The sequence below is a fragment of the Triturus cristatus genome, chromosome 1_2 (assembly GCF_964204655.1).
Source record: "Triturus cristatus chromosome 1_2, aTriCri1.1, whole genome shotgun sequence".
NCBI classification, from domain to species: domain Eukaryota; kingdom Metazoa; phylum Chordata; class Amphibia; order Caudata; family Salamandridae; genus Triturus; species Triturus cristatus.
The window spans coordinates 686,886,288-686,904,418 of record NC_140580.1 but is presented as its reverse complement, the minus strand read 5'-3'; positions in this window follow the sequence as shown (position 1 = coordinate 686,904,418).

The following is an 18,131-nucleotide window of genomic DNA, read 5'->3' as shown; positions in this document are numbered from 1 at the left end:
ACATGTACTGTACTATCCTGAAGTTGGGAGCCACATTGTTAGGTGAATCCACTGGGTTCTGTTCTTAATTAGGTAAGAACTTCGCTGCTCACAAAAGCGCACAATCTCTGCTATTTACCTTGCCACCAGCAAAAAAGTACATAATCCCAGCTATTTAACCAGAGGCCGGCAACATAGTACATGATCTCTGCTATTTACCAAACAGCCATATAAATATGAGAGATGATGCACTATTTGAATGTTGGCCAGTAAAATAGTGTGAAAGAGAGCTTTATTTATCCGGACATGAAGAAAAAAGGTACTCCAAGCAGTCGCCCTCTTTTAATCGAATGCAGCATGTCAAAAGAATTTCATAGTAAGTGCATATATATATGTACAAAAGTATTTACGAAAGGTAAGTGCATGAGTTAAGCTATAATGTTTATAGAATAAAAAACTGTGAAATTAGTTTTGAATAAAACACAATTATGTCATCTTAATATTGAAATAAAGACAATTCTGCTTTAGGAGCTTCGGGTCATGGCATACTGGCATTTTACGCCGCAGTCTAGGAGTATTTGGCTGTCTGCAAAGAATAATGAGGATAGTTTTAAATAATGTTACTTACGTGTTTTCTTCGCTTATGAGAATACTTTGTGTTTTTTAATGATTAGGATCTTTCTTTTGATTGTTTTTTAGGGCTGGGATTCTTGTGGAAGCTTTATGCTTGCTCCAGGCTTCATTTTTAGGGGGAGGAGGATTGTGCATGCCTAATATTTCTGAACTACCAACATAGAAACAGGCTGCAAGCACCAGCAGGCAAGGAATGCAGAGAGATAGATGGTATTTAGGGCACAAGGAGTAGAAACTTATATGAGGCAATTTCTGCATGGGAGTACACTGCTTTGGGACACCTGCGGGAGGTAGCTTGAGTGGAACACAGCAATGAGGCTTCTGTGAAATGGGGAAATGAAAGCGGGATACATTCAAGCAATGCATATGTGTAAATCATGGGAGTGGCTCCTATTCACTCAGCTGCCTGCAGAATAAACAAGCTTTTCCATACCATTCACTCAGCAGTGAGGGTTTCAGGCATAAATACTTATTGGCCCCATGTCATTAGTGGTCCTCTAACTACAGTGCCACTTTAGTCACTTGCCCAATGTATCTTGGGAATGGTAGTTTCGTTTTTAACAAGATAACCAGTGTTTTAATTGGGCAAGATACTGCCTCTACTGTACCCACATTTCTGTCCTTGACACTGCTCTTTCAGCAAAAGAAATCTGGATCCAAAAAAATATACAAATCTGAGTGACAGACTTGGAGGCATATTTTGACTAAAGTCATTGCAAAGGGGGCCTGGGAAAGGAAAGAGGAGGATGATTTCTAATAAGAGGATAATGGCCAGGAGGGGGATCACCGGGAGTTCTAGGGCGACCAGAGCCACGAGAACCAGGACAGGGAAAACCAGTCCCAGGGAGACCTAATCCTGGAGGATCAATGTACCCAATGTCAGAGAGGAACAGGAACAGGAACAAATAAACAAGGAGGAACAGGGCGACAACAAAAAGGGATAAGGATCAGGAGGGCCAAGGATGTGTAAACGTAAATGTCCAGTATTTGTAAAGCGCAAACAATTACCCGAAGGTGTCAAGGCGCTGGGGGCCGTCGGGAAGATTAAGCAAGCTATTGCCCAGAGTCACATGGTGCTGGGCAGACCCCTGCCGCCGGAGTCGGGGATCGACCCGTGATCCCCAGAGTCCAGCATCAGTCGCCCTGGCCGCTGTGCCACACCTCTTCCCTGTGCACTAACCAAACCACTTTTAATTGTATATCCTATATAACCCCCATACTTGGCAATAGTGTTTCCCATCCATTTGTCATTTTGTAGGATGAGTCATATAATTCAAATATTTTACTTTTCTTGCTTTCAGCAATTTGAAGTGCCCCTCAATAGATATGAATAATGGGCAGTGAAGAGCTGCTGAATGTTGAAAGAGATTACTTGTTAGATTAGTCAGTGCATTAAATCTGAAACCCACATGCAAAGTTGTGTTACATCATGCCTGCTTCAATACTTTCTTCCAGCAGCACCACTAGTGAAAACTGTAGAAATGAAAGTAGAATTAGGTGGGGGTTGAATAGGGAAAAAGTTCTCCACCATCTCCGTGAGCACTCCATGGGGCATATTAACAAGCCAGGCGATAAAATTATCACCGCTTTAGCGGCAGAAACTGCCGCTAAAACGGCGATAATGGGCTTGATAATATGCTCTATGGAATTCCAATTGAAGCCAATGTTAAATGTGAAGAACGTCTAACATGGGCTTCAATTGGAATTCCATAGAGCATATTATCAAGCCCATTATCGCCGCTTTAGCGGCAGTTTTCTGCCGCTAAAGCGGCGATAATTTTATCGCCTGGCTTGTTAATATGCCCCCATGTGAGGTGAAGTCTCTAGTAAAAAAAAAAAAATCACACAAACAGTACAGGTGTAAAACTGGTTGAGCAGAAAACACTCTGTCACGGCAGTTTGACAGTCTCCATAGGGCATTTTCTAACTAAACCAGTCTCCAGCAGGCATCAATTACGCAAAAATAAACCTGTAATCCCTGGAAATATTATTAGAAATCCAACAATCAGGAGTTATGTGAGACTTGCCTGGTATAAAAAAAAAAACTTCTGTGGGCCTAATTAGAATGTGCAGAGTCTATACATTCATTCATGAAGCTTGCTGTTACCATTTCGCTCTCATTCAGTCAATAACAAAGCCTGGAAATCCAAAGTTCATTACTTTTATTTCATCTCCAAAAGGGCTTGGCATATGCAAGGGCATTCACCAAAGAGTGGGTTTTGGCACACCAGCAGTCAGGACACCATCAGACTGGAGGGAAAGAAGTGGCAAGAGGCCGTCTCCATCCTAGCCACCTAGGTTCTAGGACAGTCTTCCCCTTTCCTTCACAACTGCCATAGCCCCCGTCCAATTTTTTATAATGCTGAAAAGAGCCCTCTTTATAGAACTCTACTACGTCACGATGTAGTAACAGTTCACTTTCACTCTGAGAAACCAGCTACCCCGACGATCACACATTTAATGTCTTTATCTTTGAGTTTTTAAAGAGCTCCACTGCCTTGCCAATAGGTTAGTGCTAAATACCACATACCTGTATACAAACCTACACACATAACAAGACAGATACCACTGACAAATAAGTAACCTAAAAAATAGAGCAAACAGTAAATTCTAATGTTGAGTGAAAGTTATCAATAACATACCTCCAAGAGCAGCTTCAAAATTTCAGACTAAAATGTCTTCAGGAATGAAGTTGAAGTGAATTCTTAAGCACTTGCACAATTGCATGATTAATACCTTTGTATCCCACTCAATGTCCTTGATAAAGAACTGGATGTTTAATGATAGTACCTTCATCAAGGCTAGCATTTCACCAACCTTGACTACATGTGAATGCATTAATTCAGATAATATGCAAATGTAAATTTCAAACTGATTGCTCATACCACCATTTAAACAAACATTCAAACCAGTGCCTTGGTGCTTGTAGCAAAATGTTTTCTGCCCATTTAATCCACTCAGATTTTTTTGCTTTTTTTTTTAACTTGGTTATTATGGGTGATTCTTACTACTCGAGTCTCACTCGTGGTAATTATATGGCAATTGGACTGCACATGTTTACAACCAGTGTCTGCTTTTTGTGAAAAGGCTTCTGCACTGCAGCTAGGGTAAGCAGCATTGGGCTGGTTACACGTGAACATGTGTGTACACGTGTGTGTACATGTGTACGGGCAGCATGTGTGGGACTACGGTTGTTGAAAGCCCCAAAATTGTGCACAAGTAGCCTAGTGCAGAAGGGACTGTGCAGGATAGGTGCTGACCTGGGGTAGGCCTTGTAACATGAGTGCCCAATAATAGACTGGTCAGTAGGGTTTATTGGATTATCTGTAGTGTCACTTTATTATATCCATAGGCAATTCAGCCTTAAATCTTGATTTCACTCCACTTAAGGCTACACGGTCCAATGAGGTGTGACACTGGAGTGAAACATGCATTCAGAGGTTAAATATACAGGTCCCAATAACATATGTCTACTTCTCATGAGTCATCCAAAATTGCCACATTTCTCTGTTTCAGCTCAAAATCATATCACAATCCTTTTGTAACTCTCTTGGGCCAAGACAGCTAATCTGCTCTCCAACCAAGAGAACACAGGCATCCCCACATAAATAAACAATTATTAGTGCTTGACTAAGTTGATGAGAAGGAAGGAGTGGGGCAGCCCTGGCCTGTTGAACAAAGGATGAAGCCCAATCATTTGGAGCCAACACAGGAGGTCCCCCCCTTTGAAGTTTAGATGGGAAAGTATCTGGCATTGATGTCAGATGGGGTGGAGCTGAGGCCATCAGAGGAGCTCTGGACATACACAACTTGACAGCACCATATTGAGTCCTAGAATGCTGTGGAGGAGGAGTGGGACAGGGGTGAATGGATGAGATTCCATTTTAGAATTGGCCAGGGGTGTCTGGCATCCAAAACATTTCACCCATACTTAAAAAAAACCCTGTACAAAGGAGAGACAGGGAGTAAGACCCTCCACCTCGACAGTGACAGAACCAACACCATGTACAGCTGGAACAACAAGCCTCCTGATGCACTGATGGACTAAGGACTCTGTCTGCAGCTCGCTGGCAGGACTAGATGGGTCTCTCCAGGGCCAGCGTTGTTGCCCCCTTACTCCCCTATGACCAATTTGGGGAAGAACCTGAACATCTCTGCCCCAGAAGGAGGAAAAGAGCAGCAGGAGCCAGGGAAAGGAGAAAGCTGGTGCAGGAAACCAGTTAAACCCAATCTCCGCAAATTTTGCCCTTTATTGTGAAAGGGGCTCACTGCTCCTTGGCACAGAAGTCCCCTATGAGAGCTCCCCCTCACCTGATGATTGGTAAGTTTCTGAACTATAGGAACAAGGACACAATAGTCAGAGAATCCAAAGGCATGGGACCTCCTCTTTCAAGAAAACTGAATTATGGTCTTCCCAGTCTACACATCCTTAGTTCAACATGGCAGCAGTCCTTTGAGAAGATCAGATAACTCCTTTGGACTATGGGGATTCAATATATGCTTCTGTTCTTAGAGCAGCTTTGGTAATTTATAACTCTGAATCCCTTTTCTTAGAGAACCTTGAGGGAACCTGGGCAAATGAACAATGGCTCCCCCATGAGCAATCCGCTGCCACCTGAGGGGTCGACTGCCTTGCAAAGTATAATGCCTGGGGACGGTTCCGGAGGGAACTCCAATGCTCAACGGGCCAGAACCTGCGGTGTTCTTGACCACCGTCATCGAATTCTTAAAAAGACCATTCCAAAAATGCTCTTTGTCATCCCTTCACAGTCTGTGGCGCACCCTGCCATTGTCACCATCTGTATCTATAGTGCACCACTTGTTTCTAAATTTTATGTCAGTACCACTATATCCTTTACTTATTGGTCCAGCTCAGATAGGATGGGGCTACAGTTATTAGATTACCAGCAAGTTTTTGGTTGAGGGAGGGTGACAGTACATGAGTATGAACATTTGCCTTCTGATTTCTCTGTTTTATTGTCTTTTATTCTCTTCTAATTCAGAAGGTATACTATATACTTTTGTGCTTAAGGTTGGGTATGGTTTGTAATACTTGCACTTTTACCAACCCACTTTTTGAGTAGCCCAGTAATTTGGTCCTGATAAATTGTTGTGATCTTTTTTGACATTTGACAGGCAAAAAACACATTGACCTCCACGCAAACCCTTAGACGTAGCATGAACCATCATATCCACTTCCAGACACTTTTTGTTTTGACTCATAAAGGAACCCAGATATTACATTTGATTTTGGGTTTATTCTAGTTATTTTTTAAATCACTTTACACCAGACTTCATCACATCCACACTGCACCTCACTCTTCACATCAGCAAAATTATCAAAAGAACTCCTGCAAAGAGCTCCACTGCCGCGCCCGTTGGACATTGCAGTGCTGGCCCAGCGAGGAACTGCCTGATGATGAATCACCACACCCATCTGGGTGTGTGAGGGCCCTTGCTCCTGTGGGATCAGATCCCCTGATCTGACCCCCAGGTCCCTCTGACCGTTTTCTTCTTTCTGTCTATGAGAAAATGCATACCCTTTTTTTGACTTGTAAATCAATTGACCTGGCAGCATGGACCAGGTGCCTGGCCCTGACAATGCTTGGGGCTTACTCCACCCTCATACTAGGGGATTCACTTTTTATTTCCACCCCCACCGATGCTCCTCTCGATTAAACAAGTTCCTCCTGACTTCTGTTGATGCAGCTGGACTGCTGGAAGTTCAGATCATGTCACACATGTTGACTGATCACGCCCAATAGCCATCACACCTAAATAGCCCAGACAGGGACGACTGGGGTAATGGAGATTGAGTGCCCGGTGGATCCTGGACCTCACCTTTAATGATCTCCTCCAACAGAAAAACTCTGACTATTTCACCACTAACAATGATACAGTGGGTTTGCCCACCATGCTTTGTGGGACCATGAAGGTGACCCTGAAGGAACAGATAATATCTGTCCAAGCCGCAGCCCAAGCTCGCAAACACAGGAGCATAGCAGAGTTGGAGCGCAAAGTGTATATGGCAGACGAGGACCTAGCAGAAGCACCTAGTGACCTAGCGAGGCATACCCTTGAATTGAAAAGGCTGGTACTTAGACAGGCACTGCTCGACTCAGTAACCTTGACCTACCTAACTGCGCAACACAAGTTGCATGAGGTGTGGAAAAGGTAGGGAAACTCTTACACCGGCTAGCAAAAAGGGAACAAGACCTCTGTTTAGTCCTCAGCCTGGCTACTAACACAGGATTAACACTCAGCACATCCCATCACATAGCCAGAGAATTTGAACATTACTACACACGCCTCTACACAGAAAGCCCTACACCTGCAGCTGAGCTGGAAACCCTGATCATTGAAGATTTGATTTCCCCCTAAGATTATGGATGCAGATAGATGAGACCTAGATAAACCACTTGCCCCAAGGGAGGTGCTGGGGGCCATCTGGGCACCACCCACTCGGAAGATACCCAGACTTAATGGTTTCCCATTGGAAATGTATGAAAGGCACGCTTCATGGTTGGTCCCCCCCCCACTGCTTGACATGTGTTATGAGGCCCTGAGGTCAGTGGAACTCCCATATGATTTAAGGGGTGCCATGATCTTAGTAATCCAGAAAACACATGATGTGTGCAAATCATACAGACTGATCTATATACTCAACATGAAGACCAAGATTCTAACCAACGTGTTGGTGAACCGCTTGGTGAAGACGGTCACTTCCCTGATGTCACATTCCACTGCTTTCACCACTTGAATAATGCCATAGCCCAGACTAGAGATGGAACAGAACATGGGGCCCTCATCTAGATTTATTTAAAAAAATTATTTGACCCAGTTGGTTGGCAATTCATGTTGTGCCTATGGAATGCATGGATTGTGTCCCTCTCTTTAGCCACTACGTCCAAGTTCTATACTCGAAACCATGGGCAAGGGTCTATGTGAACGGGTAACTTTCCCGAATCTTCAACATGGAACATAGAACAAGGCAGGGCTGTCCCCTTTCACCTCTCCTATTCGCTCTCCTCATTGTGCTACTGGCAGGGTGAATTTGGCAAGACGCACAGCTTAGATGGTTCCAATGGCCTGATATTTGTAAGGACAGTGTTGATATATGCTGGTGACCTCTTACTTTTCATCAGTGACTCTGAGACCTCCCTGCCCTGATTCTTAACTATGTTGCAAATCTACTCAGACACATCTGACATTACCATGAACTGGCCCAAGTCTACAGACATTCCCTTAGCTGATGCACAAAAGGACATCAGGGCTGAACAACAATTTAAATCCCTGAGGAAGCACATCTCACTTATCGAACAAATGGCATGGGACCTAAATATTACACCCTTAATAAATCGGGTATGGAGAGATTTGGAACATTGGGAAAGTCTTCTGCTAAACATAGCAGGCAGAAGCTCATATTTAACCCCTTCCATGCTGCGCAAATTCCGCCGCTGTGCTGCCGGAATCTTGCGCGGGCGTGGTCATGACGGAACGGTTCCGTCATGAGCACAGCTCAACCGTGGCTCATGACGGAACCGTTCCGTCATGAGCACCGAAGGGGTTAAAGATAATAAAGCTCCCTTGACTCCTCAACACTTTACATAACTACCCGCACAAGATGCTGCATTTCTTCTTCCATGCCCTGCAATCCAAAATGGTAAAGTTCCTCTGGGCGGGGGACTACCACGTATCTCCTGCTGCAAGTCTGTTCTTAACCCCTATGATGGGGGTTTGGGGATTGTAGACATAAGGCTATACTACTGGGCTAGTCACCTTGTACCAATACATTTTTGGTTTTTACTAGACAGGATGAACCCTCTATAGCAGTAGAACTCTGCGCCCTCAAGCACCATGGAGTACTCAATCTCTTTCACGGTACCATCACATCCACAACCCTTCCACCGGCAACACAAACATCCCTGACCTGTTAGCACCAAAGGTTGCAGTGGAACAGGTGGCATGGAGTGCCAACAGCAGGAACGCCACTGTGGGCCGGAAACTAGCTTTAGTATACAGCCTCATTGGAGGGCTTTCGAGAATGGGACAACATTGGTATTTCCAGATTGAGGGACGTGTAAAAGGGCACGGCCATGTGTACATTTCAATAACTTGTCGACATCTACACAATGCGCAAGACACAATTATTCCAAGGTCTACAACCGGGTCATGCCCTTGAGGCGGCCCTCAATGCCACGCAGACCCTCTCACAATAAAGCCTCCTTGAAACATGTCACAGAGTACCAGATGGGCAGGAAAAGCAGTTCTATTTCATACTGCACACTTCTCCGTACTTCTTGCATCCCCCCAGGACAGAGCCATACAGGAATAAGTACCCATGGTCAATGGACATCTGCCACAGCTGCACAATGTCATCCATCCCCATAGATTAATGTGGGCTTTCGGATTACCATAAAGCCCTACCTCCGCATCCACAAACCCTGGGGAAGGCTGATTGTGGTGGAACTGGGGAGGGGCGGCAAACTTCTTTTATAAAACAAATGTTTTAAATGTTTGTTTTTTTACTCACTGTTTTAGCTGTAACATGTTGACTGCTTTTACTGTAATGATTTTAATTAATTGTACAGTTAACAATAAATACAAAATACACTGGTGAATAACATCCCAGACTCAATGGTGGAACTGAGGGAAAGGTCGGAGTATGATGTGGAACCCCTAGAAGAGGAGGATTGGGTGGAGGCTGAAATGGCTCCTAAAATGCTAGCAACCTTTATGAAACTGTGATTAATTCAACATAAATATCTTCATTATGTTTATATCAGCCGCACAAGACTTGATAACATGAGGAGTAATATGGTACCCACAGTGTTTGAGATGTCACCACTCCCGGAGTAACTTCTTTTATACAATATGGGAATGTCCTGTCATACAATGGTATTGGCGAAATGTCTGCATAACACTTTAAAGGTAGTACGTAGGACAATAGTACTGGAACTAAAGCTGATTCTACTTGGGCTGATGGATGCATGGGGGGAGTTGATACACAAAACCTTTTGTCGCCATGGGCGTCCTTATTGCTAAGAGGAACATAGTGTTATGTCTTGTACTTAGTTAGCACTTTCGGGGGTTATGGTCTATTTTTCTCCTTACCTTTTGACTCTGCACCGCTGGCGTTTGCTGTTGCCTTTCCTTTATTTCTCTGTTGGTAGCTTTATTGCACAGCTGCAGTGGAGTTCTTGGGTATTGCCGGTGGGTACTTAAACACCGCCTAAACGTACCTCCTTGGTTGGTTTCTTTCTCTGTTCTCGCCCTGGAAGCACTTCACTATCAGCGTTTCCTAGACAAATGCTGCTCTCTTCATTTTTGGCCCCTTACGGTTCATTCGCAGAGATCTTGGACTACACGTCATCATTTCTGGAGTGTCTTGCAAACTCTACCTGGACTTATATGTTTTATCATCGTGGACTAATGAGTTTGGCGGTGCTCCAGTTTCCTTCTCTCGCTTCCTAGATACGGGTACCTTTTTTACCTTTTCTACTTCATTGTGTGTGTTTTGGTGCTTTTCACGAAGTGCTGTGAAATTACCTTCATTAGCAAGGGATCCTTTAGAATAGAGTGTAGGACGTGTGTTTTTTATTATCCGCAATGAACCTGGGAGGATCTTTATACAAGTGTGGACATAAAAGGGGTATTTATTCTTTCTCAACTCTTCTGGGACCAAGAAACTTGTCCGTTTATTATTGCTTTCTAACGACAGAGCGCCACATATGGAGGTGTAAGCAAAATGAAAGACATAACTATTGTGCTTCTACTCAAATGTCTAGTGCTGCGCAAAATGTTTTTTCTTTTCCTACTGCACGTTATTGATTTTTTTTGCTTTTCTCTTCTCTTTTTCTAAGACACCCGTGCCTTACCTGGGTTCCACCATTATCCAGACAGAGGAGCATAGGAGTGGCCATCCACACATCCGTTTCTTTTCCCTTGTTTACCCACCTTCACCCGAAGCATTCTTCTACTTTTGGGCATAAGTGGATAGGACACAGGGAGAGGAACCAGACATTCTTCGTTCCTGCAGTGTCTGTTTTTCAGGTGAGTGGGGGCGGAAAAGAAACCCAAGCCATGAATAATACACTGCCTGAACGAGAAGGGACCAGGATGATATAAACCCGATATCTCTTGAGGTGGGGGTGCAGGGGTGTTGTGTCCTGCGAGACACGTTCTAGTGTCTCGACAGGCACAGAGTTAGTAGCCACTCCCCGTATGGGAGTGGGCACACACACCCCACACCAATCCATCACCGGCGTCATGAGTGACGTGACCCGGCTAATAAAAGGGCCCGAGTGCACGTGCTCGTGGCCAGTTGTCTAGCTATCGCAAGTGTGTCAGTGTGAGTTACTCAACAGCATGTGGGCCTAGAGCCCCCAACACCACATTGGCGACAAGGCGGGTCTGATCCCGCGTGCTTGCGTCTCGGCGCTCACCACGATGTGACTGTCCCATGGCCCATGGAAGGAGCTTGACGTCGTCACAGTGTGATGGGTGAAGACTGCCCGTCTCCCACCCTCATTCGTTTGAGTGGAAAGGAGGAGAAAACGCTGATACCCAGCTCCGGCGTGAGGGTGATATGTCTGCGGCCCCACTGTGATGCTCGCATCAGCCCCGAGGGCAGTAGCGGTCCGCTGTAGCGTAGGCCAGCTGGAGAAGCACCCCGGCGCAGCGGGACACCTCCGGAAGCACCCACGCTGGTGGGAAGAGTGGGCCACCCTACAGTGCCCCTGCAGAGAAGTGCCAGCAGACGCCCGTACACCAGAGCAGCTGCAGCACCGGAGGTAGGACTGAAATTGCCCCGTGAGGACACGCTGCAACCCCACACAGCGACTGCTACACACGCACCGCGGAAGAAGGGACAGTAAGGCAGGCATGCGGGGAATGGGTCCGTGTCCCCCCTACCTGCTCAGGCATGAGTAGTCCGTCTTGCCTGGCGCTTGCTGCCCCGGGAAGCTGCGTCACAGGAGAAAGCTCTGTCCCCGCACAGGGCAATGGCCCGGTACACGCCTCTGCCTCCTGTACACAAATGCGGCCCACAAATTAAGAAGACCGACCAACTCCGACATCATGCTCATGCTCGGAGAAGCGGCCACAGCGGTTAGCAAAGCAGCACACAGCACCACCTGGTGGTCACCCAGGGATACCGCAGCATCCCAAATACCGATCGTCCAGCAGACTGAGGGCTCACACCAAAGCCTGAAAGGTGCTAAGAAAAAGGGGGTTTCTGCACAGAGACATTTGTGAGAATCTGGCCAGCTCTGCCCCAAGCAGCACTGATAGTCCTGCAAGCTCCATGCAACACAACAAGACCGCAAGGTGCTGATAAAGCAAAGGGACCCCCAGTGCGCACAAACACGCTTAATACTTAATCCAGCTCTGACCCAAGCAGCAGCCTGTATTGCCCTGCATACATGGGAATCCCGCAGAAAGGAAGGTATCTTCCCTTCTCTGTGGCAAGAGCCACCAGCTTCGAGAAAGCACAACAGTGCCTGCAGTAAGCGCGAACACTACACCGCTCCCTGGTGTCCATCGGTGATACGTCACCCAAAAAAAGTGAGCACAGGAGGGTGTGAGCAGGTTGGTGTCTGGGGATGAGACAACCTATTGCAGCCACAAGCCGGGCAAAACAAAGCCGGCCTCCAGTGCAGCGTAGAACTACTGCTAGGTGCCCGAACAGCAAAGCAGTGCATGAAATACCACAAAACTGCACCCAGAACAAAACAAAACAAAGGGTGATAGTGGGCGCACCCTCCCACTGAACTGATCACGGCGCAACCCACTAGGAGGAGAAGACAGAGTGGGAAACACGGAGCACCACACAATATGCCACAGCAAGAGACTGATCGGAACAGCGCCACCTGCCCCCATGGACTGCATGTCAGGTTCTCATACAGAGACTACTCACTCTGTAGAAAGCTTGCATGAAGCCTGCACAGGCGCCACCACGCAACGTCCAGCCAAAACAGGGATATTAAAAGTCCACAGCCGCAACATCGACAAAGAAAAAGTCTCAGCAAGGTGATCACTGATCGAGCAACAGCTCAAAGGAGTCTACCCCTGCCAAAAGTGCAAGAAAATACTGTTGCAGAGAGTGCGCCACCAGCAGCGGCCCAACGCCATACCAGGTGAGAAGAGTGCACCACACGACCCTGGCGGTGAACGACCACCACTGCAAAAGAGGAAGAGCAGGCATGACCGGTGCCAGAAGAGGCAAAGAACAGTGCGCAGTCCGAGGTGTGCGCCGCATGCACCCAGAAGTGCGCCCGCACAGATGCACGCCCAAGAAGAAAAGAGACCTCTCCAAAAGAAAAGAAACATTGCTGGACCCAGCAGGGAGATCCCATACATCTCCACAGCAGCAATGAAGCAAACGAAGGGCGCAGTCAGAATCTCGCCGAAGTGATGTACACAGAGAGCACAGAGAAATAGTTGCGCCAAAGCACGAAGACCCAGAAGAGGGTAGAAGAGCGCCAAGTCCGAGGTGCGCAACAAAGGCACCCAGAAGTGTGATAGCATGGGCAGTCGCCCAGGAGAGCAAGACCTCCTCGAAGAGAAGGGGAAATGCCAAAGGCATCAAGAAAAGTCTCCATCGCCTCAACGAAGCCTAGAAGGGGCCAAATGCAGAACAGTGTCATTCCTCACACTGCCTCACGCCGGAGTCGTCAGTGACCCAAGGCTGACGAGAGGAGAGTTGCACACCACCAGTTCACTACTGCCCGTTGAAGCCATCCCTTGGAGAGGGAACACCAGGAGTAGGAGTTTCGCTCCCCACTACCTATGGCAGCCATTACCTGGAGAGGGAACAACCCGAGCAAGAGCGTCAAGACGCCAGAGCTCACCCCGGCCCGTGGAAGTCATTCCCTGGAGAGGGAACTCCCGGAGTAGGGGTTTAAAAGAAGCGGCCGGAAGGAGTACCCAAGACGAGTGGCTGCTCGCCATGCAGCTGAGAGGAGTCTCGCCTGGATGGTCCGGAGACCATTGAAGTTAAGGGGCCCGTTGGCTTTGTTAGAACATGGTGCATGTCACTGCACCCGAAGAATAAAAGAAGAAAAGTGGAAATCGTGTCACCCCGAAGAGCCGGACAAACGCAGGCAGGTCAGACCAAGAGAGGAGAAGCACGAGGACTCGAAGTACCACAATCCAAGAATACCTCCAAAGACATCAGACAGCCACTAAGGTGGACCGACGGCCCTGGCGACAGCACCAAGGGAGAACCACACGTAAGCCGCAGCAAGCGCAAACCGCGTTGCTCCCATTGCTTCACAGTGATACCGTCTAGCCCCGAGTGTCGGCAGTTGGAGTTGAGTGGCATCCCTGCTCCTGACCGCAAATGCCAGATGTGCAAGAGAAGATCCAGAAGAGGCAATCATGTGGCTGCGACGTCAGTCCAGAAGCTTAATCTCCTAATTAATCGTCACCACCTGTCGTCCAGGCCCAATGGCAGCTATGTCATCAGTGCCATGTGCATGACACCGCACTCAGCAAGAAACGTGGAAGTGTGACCGGAGGGTCCGCACCAAGAATCGGACAACCAACTGGGGCCAGAAGGAGAAGTCACGACTGGTAGGGCCGGACGATGACGAGAACCCAAGCTACAACAGGAGTGAGTCCTGACACAGCGACAGCAAGGGAAGAGGATGATAACCCGAGAAGGAACTGGCAGCCGCACAGCAGGAGTCCGAGAGTAAGCCGCACAGTCTGCGCGAACCGAGTCTCAAGCTTTACGTTCCTCAGGTATTCATCACTCCTCCGTCATCAAAGTCCCAACAGCCCAAGAAGCACAAGTTCACAAATTCCAATGCCTCCCCAGAGAACATGGAGGTGCCTGGCCACTCCCTGCCTCAGGTGATCGACTCCCGACTAGATGCCTGCATCCATCAAGGCAAGTCGTCACCCTTCATCGTCCAGATTCACCACATGGCTGGCAACGCCACCATGCCAGTCTTCATCAACTGCGTCAACCAACACAATCTCAAAGACACATGGAGTGGAGTCCTATGCTATTGCCAAACTAGCCACCAAGAAAACTCAGAGGCTACCTGCTAACCTGGTCTGCACCTGAACTGCGGCAGTGAGAGCATGTCCTGACCAAGATCCATACACCCTTGAGGCTTGTGCGAGAGACTGGCTACTGGCTCCTCGGTGGCTTGCAGCTGCCCCCAGCTGGCACATACGCAGCCCCAAACGCAGCCTATCAGCAGTCCCGTGGCAAGCCCAAAGAAGGGCCTCCCCAGGCGGGAGATATAAGAGACATTGTCCCACCGACAGGTCACCGGACACAGCAAAACAGCTTCATAGAGACTTCCGGCTATACAGAAATAATCCAGTGAACTTTCACCATGGACTCCAACCATGATCTTGATGCACCCAGTTAATGAACTGTTGTTAATCACCACCCACCATCCTCAAGGTCAGCGAAAGGAAGCCATCTGGGACCAAAGGCGCGGACATCTTCAAGCAAGCATTTGTGTCCTAAATCACACAGGTTAAATGATGAAGGCTCGCCGAGATCGTCCTGCTACCGTTGGAGTTACCAGTCCTGGTCTGCTGTCTTCTGAAGGCCTGACCCAAGAAACTGATGGACCCTGTGGTGTATATTTCATTGCTATTTCTCCCTACAGGTTGGACTAGGGGACTTTTTGTTTTTATTAAAATTTGGGAGGAATGTTGTGTCCTGCGAGACACGTTCTAGTGTCTCGACAGGCACAGAGTTAGTAGCCACTCCCCCTATGGGAGTGGGCACACACACACCCCACACCCATCCATCACCGGCGTCACGAGTTACGTGACCCTGCTAATAAAAGGGCCCGAGTGCACGTGCTCGTGGCCAGTTGTCTAGCTATCGCAAATGTGTCAGTGTGAGTTACTCAACAGCATGTGGGCCTAGAGCCCCCAACACCACACAGGGGTGGGTCCTTCTGTGCAGGAGTTAGTGATAGCTCGCTCCAACATCCAGACAGAAGTGCAGGAATTGAAGCAGGAGAATCAAGGCCTGAATCAGGAACTAAACATCTATAAAGCCAGGGTACATCCCTGGGGGAGGGGTCCTGGGACTATGCCAAAGACACAGGTTCCTATAGTACAGCCAGTGACCTTTCAGTTTGATCGAACTGCCGGTGCCAGTGCTGGTACCAGTGGTTGTTTACCCGTTGCGATTACAGTTATTACCCCAGTTCAGGTACCAGAAAGATTCTCGGGGGATTGTAATAGGTTTAGCATATTCATGGATCAATGCCATCTGCATTTTATCTGTAAACCTATGGCATTCCCTGATTATTCGGCAAAGGTCGCATTTGCGATTTGCTATCTAGCGGGTATGGCAGCAATGTGGTCTGTCCCCTTAGTGGACAGTGACGACACTATCCTTCATAATTCTCCAGCATTCAAGGAGCAAATGCGTCGCTTGTTCCCTAAACATGGTTTCATGCAATCCAGTAATGCTGAATTGCTCAAATTAAGACAAGGAAAACAGTACTTGTTAGTGCACATCTCTTCTTTTAACCATCTTGTTTCGGAAACACATTGGCCGACAGAGAAAAGGACTTCATTGTTTTATCAGGGCCTCTGTGAGGAGTTGAAGAATATTGTATCTCAGATTGCAAATCCTCCTGAGGATTGTACACCTCCTCAGATCTGATGTCTCAGCGTGGGGACACACCGTTGGTGTAACCAAGCGCTCTACAAATGAATAAATAAATAATAAATAAATAAATATGGAGTTCATAGATTTGGTTGTTAAGTTAAACCATAGACTGATTGAACGTAAGGGAGAAAAAAAGTAATTTTCAAGCACTGCATGTGATTGTTGTACGTGGGGACCAGAAGGAAGAAGTAGGGTCAAAATATCTTAACCAGAACCTGGGCAGGGGTCCCTTTTCAAGAGAAGAAAAGGAGAGGAGGCGGGCACATTTGTATTGTGGGAAGAGTGAGCATTATGCCCGTGAATGTCCTGTGAAACCCACAAGCATATCTTTGAGAAATTCTTTGGCGTTTGTGAAGCAGGAAGTAACGTCATTATGCCTTGATGAGGATGTTTACACAAACCCGTATGAAGTTCCTGGTTCTGTTCAAAGGATACCGCGTCATTTCACTATTAAAGTGAAACTGATGATTACAAATAGCAAGAGAACCAGTATTTCTGCGTTGCTTGATTCAGGCGCCACTGGTAACTTTATGTATATTTAATTGGCTGATAGACTGCACGTTCCATGTGTATATAAAAAGCAACCTGAACTGGTAAGGGCAATTGATGGTACTGATTTGTCATCAAGGTTAATCACTAAGCAAACAGAACCTCTCCTTTTGATTTGCAATAATGGTCATTCTGAGTCAGTTAGTTTTGACCTTATTGATGCCCCCTCTTTTGGGGTGATACTTGGAGTACCATGGTTACAGTCACATAACCCGAAGATAGATTGGGCAAGACAAATTGATACGCTGGAATCCAAACATTGTTGAGGCCACAGATTGGGATCCACCATTGATTTGAGACGCTTGATCTGAGGGGTTTTGTGTCCCTCCTCAAAATCTGGAGTACCTTGGTGTTTTTGATACTGTCAAAATTAGTGTTTTGTCACCACATCAGAGCTTTGATTGCCGCATTGATTTGGTTCCAGGGGCTACTCTGCCTTGTAGCCGGATCTATGCTCTCTGTGAACCAAAAGAGCAGCATTTGCTGAACTATTTAGATGAGATGTTGGTATCCGGGTTCATCAGACAGTCCTCTTCTCCTGTGTCGTCTCACATCTTTTTCATGCCAAAGAAAGAAGGGGATCTTCACGCCTGTATTTATTATAGAGCCCTCAATAAGGTGACAATAATAAATAAATATCCGCTCCCTTTGATTCCGGTGTTACTGGATAAATTGCGGAATGCCACAGTTTTTACTAAACTAGATCTGCGGGGGGCATATCATCTCATTCGTGTCCGTGACGGGGACTGATGGAAGACCAAGTTTAGGACTAAGTTTGGTTTGTCTGAGTATTGTGTTATGCCTTTCGGTCTTTATAATGGCCCTGCAGCTTTTCAGTTTTTTATTATTGAAGTTTTATGGGAGTACTTGGATGTGAGTGTTATTGTCTATATAGATGACATATTGATTTTTTCCAACAAAGAGGAGGAACATGACCACCATGTGACACAGGTATTGCAAAAACTGCGTGAAAATCAATTGTTTGTGAAATTGGACAAATGTAAATTTAAGGTTTCTTGTGTGGAGTTTTGGGGTTTTCTCATTTCTGCTGAAGGAATTAAGATGGACACAAAAAGGACTGTAGAGATCACTACATGGCCAGTTCTGACATGTGTGAGGGTTATCCAGGTCCTTCTAGGATTTGCTAACTTTTATAGGCGTTTTATATCCCATTTATTGGAGATTATAACACCTATGACGGGGTTATTGAAGAAAGGGGTTCCTTTTTTTGGTCTTCCGCAGCCCAACTTGCTTTAGAGACATTGGTGGAGAAGTTTACTTCTACTCCCATCCTTAACCATCCATATCCCGCATT